We start from the raw sequence: 12,859 nt of genomic DNA, 5'->3' as shown, positions 1-12,859 counted from the left end.
TCACCAGCTTCTGCAGTTTCTCACATGAATCAGCCACCAGCGCTGTATCATCAGCGAACAACAACTGACTCACTTCCCAAGCTCTCTCATCCACAACAGACTTCATACCTGCCCCTCTTTCCAAAACTCTTGCATTCACCTCCCTAACAACCCCATCCATAAACAAATTAAACAACCATGGAGACATCACACACCCCTGCCGCAAACCTACATTCACTGAGAACCAATCACTTTCCTCTCTTCCTACACGTACACATGCCTTACATCTTCAATAAAAGCTTTTCACTGCTTCTAACAACTTGCCTCCCACACCATATATTCTTAATACCTTCCACAGAGCATCTCTGTCAACTCTATCATATGCCTTGTCCAGATCCATAAATGCTACATACAAATCCATTTGCTTTTCTAAGTATTTCTCACATACATTCTTCAAAGCAAACACCTGATCCACACATCCTCTACCACTTCTGAAACCACACTGCTCTTCCCCAATCTGATGCTTTGTACATGCCTTCACCCTCTCAATCAATACCCTCCCATATAATTTCCCAGGAATACTCAACAAACTTATACCTCTGTAATTTGAGCACTCACTCTTATCCCCTTTGCCTTTGTACAATGGCACTATGCACGCATTCCGCCAATCCTCAGGCACCTCACCATGAGTCATACATACATTAAATAACCTTACCAACCAGTGAACAATACAGTCACCCTCTTTTTTAATAGATTCCACTGCAATACCATCCAAACCTGCTGCCTTGCCGGCTTTCATCTTCCGCAAAGCTTTTACTACCTCTTCTCTGTTCACCAAAATCATTTTCCCTAACCCTCTCACTTTGCACACCACCTCGACCAAAACACCCTATATCTGCCACTCTATCATCAAACACATTCAACAAACCTTCAAAATACTCACTCCATCTCCTCACATCACCACTACTTGTTATCACCTCCACATTAGCGCCCTTCACTGAAGTTCCCATTTGCTCCCTTGTCTTACGCACTTTATTTACCTCCTTCCAGAACATCTTTTTACTCTCCCTAAAATTTAATGATACTCTCTCACCCCAACTCTCATTTGCCCTCTTTTTCACCTCTTGCACCTTTCTCTTGACCTCCTGTCTCTTTCTTTTATTCATCTCCCACTCAATTGCATTTTTTCCCTGCAAAAATCGTATATATATATATATATATATATATATATATATATATATATATATATATATATATATATATATTATCCCTGGGGATAGAGGAAAAAGAAAACTTCCCACGCATTCCTCACGTGTCGTATAAGGCGGCTAAAGGGGACGGGAGCGGGGTGCTGGAAACCCTCCCCTCCTTGTATTTTAACTTTCTAAAAGGGGAAACAGAAGAAGAAGTCACGCGGGGAGTGCTCATCCTCCTCGAAGGCTCAGATTGGGGTGTGTAAATGTGTGTGGATGTAACCAAGATGAGAAAAAAGGAGAGATAGGTATTATGTTTGACGAAAGGAACCTGGATGTTTTGGCTCTGAGTGAAACGAAGCTCAAGGGCAAAGGGGAAGAGTGGTAAGGGAATGTCTTGGGAGTAAAGTCAGGGGTTAGTGAGAGGACAAGAGCAAGGGAAGGAGTAGCACTGTTCCTGAAACAGGAGTGGTGGGAGTATGTGATAAAGTGTAAGAAAGTAAACTCTAGATTGATATGAGTAAAACTGAAAGTGGATGAAGAGAGATGGGTGATTATTGGTGCATATGCACCTGGGCATGAGAAGAAAGATCATGAGAGGCAAGTGTTTTGGGAGCAGCTGAGTGAGTATGTTAGTAGTTTTGACGCACGAGACCGGGTTATAGTGATGGGTGATTTAAATGCAAAGGTGAATAATGTGGCAGTTGAGGGAATGATTGGTGTACATGGGGTGTTCAGTGTTGTAAACGGAAATGGTGAAGAGCTTGTAGATTTATGTTCTAAAAAAAGACTGGTGATTGGAAATACCTTGTTTAAAAAGCGGGATATACATAAGTATACATATGTAAGTAGGAGAGATGGCCGGAGAGCGTTATTGGATTACTTGTTAATTGATAGGCGCGCGAAAGAGAGACTTTTGGATGTTAATGTGTTGAGAGGTGCAACTGGAGGGATGTCTGATCATTATCTTGTGGAGGCAAAGATGAAGATTTGTAGAGGTTTTCAGAAAAGAAGAGAGGATGTTGGGCTGAAGAGAGTGGCGAGAGTAAGTGAGCTTGGGAAGGAGACGTGTGAGGAAGTAGCAGGAGAGACTGAGTATAGAATGGAAAAGGGTGAGAACAAAGGAGGTAAGGGGAGTGGGGGAGGTATGGGATGTATTTAGGGGAGCAGTGATGGCTTGCGCAAAAGATGCTTGTGGCATGAGAAATGTGGGAGGTGGGCAGATTAGAAAGAGTAGTGAGTGGTGGGATGAAGAAGTAAGATTATTAGTGAAAGAGAAGAGAGAGGCATTTGGACGATTTTTGCAGGAAAATAATGCAAATGAGTGGGAGATGTATAAAAGAAACAGGCAGGAGGTCAAGAGAAAGGTGCAAGAGGTGAAAAAAAGGGCAAATGAGAGATGGGGTGAGGGCGTATCATTAAATTTTAGGGAGAATAAAAAGATGTTTTGAAAGGAGGTAAATAAAGTGCGTAAGACAAGGGAACAAATGGGAACTTCAGTGAAGGGGGCTAATGGGGAGGTGATAACAAGTAGTGGTGATGTGAGAAGGAGATGGAGTGAGTATTTTGAAGGTTTGTTGAATGTGTTTGATGATAGAGTGGCAGATATAGGGTGTTTTGGTCGAGGTGGTGTGCAAAGTGAGAGCGTTAGGGAGAATGATTTTGGTGAACAGAGAAGAGGTAGTAAAAGCTTTGCGGAAGATGAAAGCCGGCAAGGCAGCGAGTTTGGATGGTATTGCGGTGGAATTTATTAAAAAAGGGGGTGACTGTACTGTTGACTGGTTGGTAAGGTTATTTGATGTGTTTATGACTCATGGTGAGGTGCCTGAGGACTGGCGGAATGCTTGCATAGTGCCATTGTACGAAGGCAAAGGGGATAAAAGTGAGTGCTCAAATTTCAGAGGTATAAGTTTGTTGAGTATTCCTGGGAAATCATATGGGAGGGTATTGATTGAGAGGGTGAAGACATGTACAGAGCATCAGATTAGGGAAGAGCAGTGTGGTTTCAGAAGTGGTAGAGGATGTGTGGATCAGGTGTTTGCTTTGAAGAATGTATGTGAGAAATACTTAGAAAAGCAAATGGATTTGTATGTGGCATTTATGGATCTGGAGAAGGCATCTGATAGAGTTGATAGAGATGCTCTGTGGAAGGTATTAAGAATATATGGTGTAGGAGGCAAGTTGTTAGAAGGAGTGAAAAGTTTTTATCGAGGATGTAAAGCATGTGTACGTGTAGGAAGAGAGGAAAGTGATTGGTTCTCAGTGAATGTTGGTTTGCGGATGGATGTGTGATGTCTCCATGGTTGTTTAATTTGTTAATGGATGTTGTTGTTAGGGAGGTGAATGCAAGAGTTTTGGAAAGAGGGGCAAGTATGAAGTCTGTTGTGGATGAGAGAGCTTGGGAAGTAAGTCAGTTGTTGTTCGCTGATGATACAGCTCTGGTGGCTGATTCGTGTGAGAAACTGCAGAAGCTGGTGACTGAATTTAGTAAAGTGTGTGAAAGAAGAAAGCTGAGAGTAAATGTGAATAAGAGCAAGGTTATTAGGTACAGTAGGGTTGAGGGACAAGTCAATTGGGAGGTAAGTCTGGATAGAGAAAAACTGGAGGAAGTGAAGTGTTTTAGATATCTGGGAGTGGATTTGGCAGCGGATGGAACCATGGAAGCGGAAGTGAATCATAGGGTGGGGGAGGGGGCGAAAGTTCTGGGAGCGTTGAAGAATGTGTGGAAGTCGAGAACATTATCTCTGAAAGCAAAAATGGGTATGTTTGAAGGAATAGTGGTTCCAACAATGTTATATGGTTGCGAGGCGTGGGCTATAGGTAGAGTTGCGCAGGAGGGTGGATGTGCTGGAAATGAGATGTTTCAGGACAATATGTGGTGTGAGGTGGTTTGCTCAAGTAAGTAATGAAAGGGTAAGAGAGATGTTTTGTAATAAAAAGAGCGTGGTTGAGAGAGCAGAAGAGGGTGTTTTGAAATGGTTTGGGCACATGGAGAGAATGAGTGAGGAAAGATTGACCAAGAGGATATATGTGTCAGAGGTGGAGGGAACGAGGAGAAGTGGGAGATCAAGTTGGAGGTGGAAAGATGGAGTGAAAAAGATTTTGTGTGATCGAGGCCTGAACATGCAGGAGGATGAAAGGCGTGCAAGGAATAGAGTGAATTGGAACGGTGTGGTATACCGGAGTCGACGTGCTGTCAATGGATTGAACCATGACATGTTAAGCGTCTGGGATAGACCATGGAAAGTTTTGTGGGACCTGGACGTGGAAAGGGAGCTGTGGTTTCGGTGCATTATTGCATGACAGCTAGAGACTGAGTGTGAACGAATGTGGCCTTCGTTGTCTTTTCTTAGCGCTACCTTTCGTACATGAGGGGGGAGGGGGTTGTTATTTCATGTGTGGTGGGGTGGCGACGGGAATGAATAAAGGTAGACAGTATGAATTATGTACATGAGTATATATGTACATGTGTGTGTGTGTGTATATATATGTATACTTTGAGATGTATAGGTATGTATATTTGTGTGTGTGGACATGTATGTATATACATGTGTATGTGGGTGGGTTGGGCCATTCTTTCGTCTGTTTCCTTGCGCTACCTCGCTAACGCGGGAGACAGCGACAAAGTAAAATAAATAAATAAGATATATATATATATATATATATATATATATATATATATATATATATATATATATATATATATATATATATATATTTTCTTAACGCTGCCTCGATGGCGCGGGAAATGGCAAATAGCATGAAAGAAATATATATATATATATATATATATATATATATATATATATATATATATATATATATATATATATATATATATATATATATTTTATCCCTGGGGATAGGGGAGAAAGAATACTTCCCACGTATTCCCTGCGTGTCGTAGAAGGCGACTAAAAGGGGAGGGAGCGGGGGGCTGGAAATCTTCCCCTCTCGTTTTTTTTTAATTTTCCAAAACAAGGAACAGAGAAGGGGGCCAGGTGAGGATATTCCCTCCAAGGCCCAGTCTTCTGTTCTTAACGCTACCTCGCTAACGCGGGGAATGGCGAATAGTTTGAAAGAAAAAAGAAAGAATATATATATATATATATATATATATATATATATATATATATATATATATATATATATATATATATATATATATATATGAGGTTATTCCACATCTTGGTGAGCTGTGTCTACATAGTTTACATTCCCACTGTCGTGGCGCATTTTTGTCCAAGTTCGTTTATCTTAGGTTTGATCTCATGATGGTCTTATGTTCGAACACGAGATGGTTGTCCATAGTGGATCAGCGGTATTTAGTTCTTCACGGACCTCAGAGGCGCTAACTAGATCTCTGAGAACATCGTTACATCTGTAGTATTGCTACGTTTGGTTGTCTCGGGTTATTTCATTTAAATTGGAGACAAGTTGAACGTCTGTTGCCTTCGTGGTCATGTGCCTAGAAGTCCCATTCAGTGATGGGGTTGTGAAAATCTCGTACAATTAATCTTTCTTTTTTTACTTAGAAAATATAATTTGATTTCCTCATACAATACAACATTGTTCACTACATGTTGTTTAAGGGGTTTATACATCACCTCACATAATTTGGACATCCTGCTTAATAATTCAATATACAGTTAATCGTGTATATAGAGGTCAGCTTTATTATGTCTTGTTGCATCTCTCTTGTCTCTAACGTAGAGCATACAACCTCCATCTTTACTAGAAACATTATATCTTAGTATCGCTAACCCTACTGAGTGGTTAGCTGTAACATCGCTCCATGTTCCTGCCATTATCATATCAGGCCCTTCTGGTAGAGGATGTGACGAGGTCATTACGTTTTGGGTTCTTTTGGTGTTGGTGTACACACGGTCCATGTTATGCTCAGGAAGGCAAGTTGATCATGTGTCTGGTGTCAGCAGACCTCAACACCCAGGTCCATTGTGGCCAGGTTCCTTAGGACTGTACCTAACCTAGCACGTGTGGTCCGACTTACCCCACAACAGACCGGGTTGATATGATCTGCTCCTATCTTACTTACCTGGCTTACTGCTGCTTGGTTGTTGAGATCTTACATGGCCTGGCATTTACGATTCCGTTTCAACGCAGGCCATCGTTAACAGAGAAGGTCCGATATCCACTACAACTGTCCCACAAGTGTATGGGGTTAAGTCCTTGTATCTACCAATCCTCCCTGCTCCACCTAACATTCTAAAACTTTAACACTCCCACTCCATCCTACGTAGGAAGTCTTCCAGCTACCACATCCTTCCGACAGCTTTCCTTAAGCTTCCTCATAAGTGTCCTATACTTCCCTAGGATCTCCTCTGATCTACCGTAAATAACTGTGTTTTGTTCCAGGCTGGAGAACACCTACAATGTCTCCCCATCTGTATCCTGGGCCTTGTTCTCCAGTCTATCCCTGGGTAGCGCAGCCTCTTCATGTTCCCACTCTACAACTAACTGTATCATTCAAGATTCCCGGACGTGGGTAAGGCTACGTTCGTCTTGTAGGTCGTCTTCCGACGCTTCAGATTTACTGTGAGATTGTATTACCATGATGTTTCCTCGTACATGGCACTGCCCACCGTACCTGACCACTTGGAAGTCATCACCGCTTGTATGCTGTCGTCTCCACCCGAACTCTCACCATCTCTAGCTTTCCTGTCGCCTCAGTAACACCTACACTCGTTCCCACGGGCATCTACTGCCCGTGATGTGACTTGCCCTAATGCACACACAAGTCTTGCCATAGCATTCCTGTTTTCCCTGACTTCTTTCGACCGCCTGTTGTGTATATCACAGAAGAAGGAGGCAAAGAGGATATTGACCTTCTCCTTGTAGGAAGAATAACCTTTTATATGACACCCTGACTACACTGTGGACCAGCTAAGCGAGTTGCCTCAGCCAGCTGGTGAAACTTGCCTGACCTCTCAGTGGGTTGAGAGCATTTAGGAGAAAACGACTCGCCTCTGGGAAGGTGAGGTTGCGAGTGAGGGAGGGAGGGAGAGGTCAGGTCAGACTAACGCTATGGTTTGGAGCCTGTAGCGCCCAGGCTGACAATGGGGACGGGTCTCTACCGGCTGACACTGCTGGAGTCTCCAGCTTATGATCTGGCTGACGCTGTGGGGATTCTCTGGTATACTGACTGACATTAATGCTGACACTACAGGTGTCTCCATTTTGGAACCCGACACTGTAGCTAACAGTGTTAGTATCTCCAGTATATTAGCTGACATTATGACTGACACTGTAGGTGTCTCCAGTAGACAAGCTGACATTTTGGCTGACATTTTCAGAGCCTCGGTGGAGCTGGGAGTCCTGATTACTTGAAGACAAACACATGTACATAAACTATGAGACGGAGGAGGGATTTTCCTTGTAGGAGGACCACACAACAGACACACACACACACACACACACACACACACACACACACACACACACACACACACAGACGGACGTTTGCAAACAAAGTTGTAAATGCACAGACGAACCGACAGCCCAATTACATGACCATCCGCTGGTGTATAAATATCCCGGCATACACAGATATACTGCCTCGGATAAGGTCAGAGGTCACGCTCGTTTGACTCGCTGCTCCTATTTTACGTTGTACATGGACACCTTTCCCACAGAGCTTCGAACCCTGCTCCTGTGGTTCTCCGGAGTGACTGAGGAAGGTTGTAAAACCTTTAATATCACTATCATTGAAGTCCAGGAACCAGACACATGTACCTCATCCGCCACTGTCATTTTAAGACACTGGTTCGAGTCTCTGATTGGGTTGGTTCACCTGAGAATCGGTCACTCGTATCCTGCAGTCGATCGTAGTCGGCCGTCGTAACGCGGTGGAACGTTACGTTCGTGTGGGAATGGTCGTATGATCCGTGGATGATGACGTGTTGAGGTGGGTGATGAGTGGCCGGTCTGAGAGGGTGATGACCACCTTGGGAGGGGGGGGGGGGTTACTGCTGTTACGACAGCCACACCTCAACCCTCAAGCGGTACCCACCCCACACCTCAGACCTAGCGTCCCAACCCCACACCTCAACCCTCAAGCGGTCCCCACCCCACACCTCAACCCTCAAGCGGTACCTACCCCTCACCTCAACCCTCAAGCGGTCCCCACCCCACACCTCAACCCTCAAGCGGTACCTACCCCTCACCTCAACCCTCAAGCGGTCCCCACCCCACACCTCAACCCTCAAGCAGTACCCACCCCACACCTCAGACCTAGCGTCCCAACCCCACCCAGCTCTGATACTCTCCGTCTTAACCTCACACTGCTGACCCGACCTCCTACAACCCCTTCTCTCACTTCTCCCACAACCCTTTTTCTCACACCTCCCACAGCCCCCTCCCTCACATCTCCCACAACCCCTTCTCGCACCTCCCACAACCTCCTCTCTCACACCTCCCACAACTTCCTCCCTCACACCGCCCGCCCCACACCTCACTCACCCGAGCTTCTCACTACACATTTTCTTCCTCATTCCACAGCCTCTCCAGCCACCCAACCCCTGGTGAAACTTTATGAGACACTGATGGACTGGGGTCCTCATGATAAGCTAATCCATTAGAGTTCTGCAGTCATAATGTGTGTGTGTGTGTGTGTGTGTGTGTATATATATATATATATATATATATATATATATATATATATATATATATATATATATTATTTTATGCAATCGCTGTTTCCCGTGTCAGCGAGGTAGCGCCAGGAAACAGACGAAGAATGGCCCATCCACCCACATACGCACATATACATACATATACATATCAACATGTACATACATACACATACGCAGACATTACATGCCTACACATGTACATATTCATACTTCCTTGCCTTCATCCATTTCTGTTGCTATCCCGCCCCACAGAAAAATAGCATCGCTAACCCGTGCTTCAGCGAGGCAGCGCCAGGAATACAGACAAAAAGGCCACATTCGTTCACACTCAGTCTATAGCTGCCATGTGTAATGCACCGAAACCACAGCTCCCTATCCACACCCAAGCCCCACAAACTTTTCTATGGTTTACCCCAGACGCTTCAAATGCCTTGGTTCAGTCCATTTACAGCACGTCGACCCCTGTATACCACATCGTTCCAATTCATATTATTCCTTGCACGCCTGTCACCCTTCTGTATGTTCAGGCTCCAATCGCTCAAAATCTTTTTCACTCCATCCTTCCACCTCCAGTTCGGTCTGCCGCTTCTCCCTCCTCCCTCCACCTCTGACACATATAACGTCTTTGTGGATCTTTCCTCGCTCATTCTCTCCATATGTAGAGGATGTGTGGATCCAGTGTTTGCTTTGAAGAATGTATGTGAGAAGCACTTAGAAAAGCAAATGGATTTGTATGTAGCATTTATGGATCTGGAGAGGGCATATGATATGGTTGATAGAGTTGCTTTGTGAAAGGTATTAAGTGTATATGGTGTGGGAGGTAAGTTGTTAGAAGCAGTAAAAAGGTTTTACCAAGGATGTAGGGCATGTGTACGAGTAGGAAGAGAGGAAAGTGATTGGTTCCCAGTGATTGTCGGTTTGCGGGAGGGGTGCGTAATGTCTCAATGATTGTTTAATTTGTTTATGGATGGGGTGTTTAGGGAGGTGAATGCAAAAGTTTTGGAGAAAGGGGCAAGTGTACAGTCTGCTGTGGATGATAGGGTCTTGGGAAGTGAGTCAGTTGTTGCTCGCTGATGATACGGTGCTGGTGGCTGATTTGGGTGAGAAACTGCAGAAGTTGGTGACTGAGTTTAGTAAAGTGTGTGAAAGAAGAGAGTTGAGAGTAACTGTGAATAAGAGCAAGGTTATTAGGTTCAGTAGGGTTGAGGGAAAAGTTAATTGGGAGGTAAGTTTGAATGGAGAAAAACTGGAAGAAGTGAAGTGTTTTAGATATCTAGGGGGTAGATTTAGCAGCGGATGGAACCATGGAAGCGGAACTGTGTCACAGGGTGGTGGAGGGAGCGAAAGTTCTTGGAATCGTTGAAGAATGTGTGGAAGGCGAGAACGTTACCTCGGAGAGCAAAAATGGGTATGTTTGAAGGAATAGTTGTTGCAACAATATTATATGGTTGCGAGGCATGGGCCATAGGTAGGGTTGTGCCGAGGAGGGCGGATGTGTTGGAAATGAGATGTTTGAGGACAATACGTGGTGCGAGGTGATTTGATCGAGTAAGTAATGAAAGGGTAAGAGAGAAGTGTGGTAATGAAAAGAGCGTGGTTGAGAGAGCAGAAGATGGTGTGTTGAAATGGTTTGATCACATGGAGAGAATGAGTGAGGAAAGATTGACAAAGAGGATATGTGTGTCAGAGGTAGAGGGAACGAGGAGAAGTGGGAGACCAAATTGGAGGTGTAAAGATGGAGTGAAAAAGATTTTGAGCGATCGGGTCTTGAACATGCTGGAGGGTGAAAGGCGTGCAAGGAATAGAGTGAACTGGAACGATGTGGTATACCCGGGTCGACGTGCTGTCAATGGATTGAGCCAGGTCATGTGAAGCGTTTGGGGTAAACCATGGAAAGTTTTGTGGGGCCTGGAAGTGGACATGGAGCTGTGGTTTCGGTGTATTATACATGACAGCTAGAGACTGAGTGTGAACGAATGTGGCCTTTTTTGTCTTTTCCTTGGGCTGCCTCGCGCGCGCGCGGGAGGTGTGTGTGTGTGTGTGTGTGTGTGTGTGTGTGTGTGTGTGTGTGTCTGTGTGTGGGGTGGGGGGGGTCACGCTATTTCATGTTAGGAGGGTTGGCGACGGTGATGGATGAAGGCAGCAAGTATGAATATGTACATGTGTATATATGTATATATATCCGTGTATGTATATTTATGTATACGTTGAAATGTATTGGTATGTATATGTGCGTGCGTGGGCGTTTATATAGTATATACATGTGTATGTGGGTGGGTTTGGGCCATTTTTTCGTCTGTTTCCTTGCGCGGCGATTAAGTATAATATTATTAAGTATATTATTATATATTATTATTGTTATTATTATTATTAAGTATGATATATATATATATATATATATATATATATATATATATATATATATATATATATATATATATATATATATATATATATTTTCTTTTTTCTTTCAAACTATTCGCCATTTCCCGCATTAGCGAGGTAGCGTTAAGAACAGAGGACTGGGCCTTTGAGGGAATACCCTCACCTGGCCCAATTCTCTATTCCTTCTTTTGGAAAAAAAAAAAAAAAAAAAAAAAACATTTATTCACATGCAGCACATCTTGACCCCCAAATCACTTCCAATAAAGTAACACTTAACATATTGTTTATCATACTTAAGCCTACGTCATAGGGCATCAAGTCCGCTTGTGGGTGAGCGAGTGTTGGACACGTAGGAAACGCAGAGTTAGTCTGGTTCAGCGTGACAAGTGGGGTGCCACAGGGCTCAGTCCTGGGATTCATGATGTTCCTCATCTTGAGCAGTGACCTGGACACGGGACTCAGCGGGAGGTGACACGAAGCCATGTAATGAATCTCGTGTAGCGGCAAACTAGGGAAGGATGTAGATGGATATAGACAAACTATGGAGTGGTCAGAGACACGGCAAAGTTATGCATTCTGGCGAGAATATAGATTATGAACATAAGATACTTGGTTAGCCACTATTAGAAATGCAAGAAGATAAAGATCTAGTAATGATAATTAGTAATGAACTCAAATTGATAAAAGAACACTTAGCTGCAGGAAATGACTCAAACATTTGTATGTGAACTATAATAGGAAAGATCCTGTCGTCTTTGTGGTGTCTTAGGTGGACGTCACTGACAATATGCTGTTCAGACATTGTAACCGAACTTGATCAAAGATGAAGAAAACCTGGAACAAATGCAAGAAAAAGCGACAAAGGTCATTCCGTTGCTGATAGATATATAAGCCTTTCACGGAAGGACTCAAGATCCAGAATAATTTTATTTTCCATAAATTGATTTATTTTTGATCCTGAGTCTTGACGAGGAGATTTAATAGAACTTCTAGAACGCTGAGTAATTTCGACAGCTTATCATACTTGATTTGACGGTACGATCATATAAGGAGCGAGATATAATACTAAGATGTGGAGAAGATGTTTCTGCTGTAGAATTGTAGAGTATTGGAACGTACCACCGCCAGATGTCACTGCAAAAGCCACAAATACATTGGAATGAAGGCAGGACGAATACGTGACCACCATCAGTTATCTGTAAATATAACATTTGAGAAGAAAAACCACCTGCTTAAAACACCTGACAACATAGAGTTTTAAAGATGATTTGTTGAAGACCATAAACTCCTGCCCAGAATGTTCCCGGGAATAAGAACAGTCGACTAACATTCCCAGTTAAGCTTTCCCATGAAATATCCTTGGTAGTACACTCTCTATCTTGTATGATGCTCTTTCTTGTGTATTTCCCTACTTGCTGTTACGCTGGGGACAGTAGTGGATGAGGAGGTGACTTCTGCTTCACTAACCTGTCTCTGTCTCCCATGAATTAGCAACATACGATGCTATGACTGTACCCCAGCAGGGAACCTGGTCAAAGACGATCGTGTATAATGTTGTCTGTTCTTCCCATACACTCCGTTTCCCACAGGTGATATGTGATACTGTAGGTATCCATCCACAAGTTCTCGGGTCCCCACAGGCGGTAGGTA

This window comes from Panulirus ornatus, chromosome 10 (assembly GCF_036320965.1).
Source record: "Panulirus ornatus isolate Po-2019 chromosome 10, ASM3632096v1, whole genome shotgun sequence".
Taxonomy (NCBI): Eukaryota; Metazoa; Arthropoda; class Malacostraca; order Decapoda; family Palinuridae; genus Panulirus; species Panulirus ornatus.
This window is presented reverse-complemented; position numbering follows the sequence as displayed.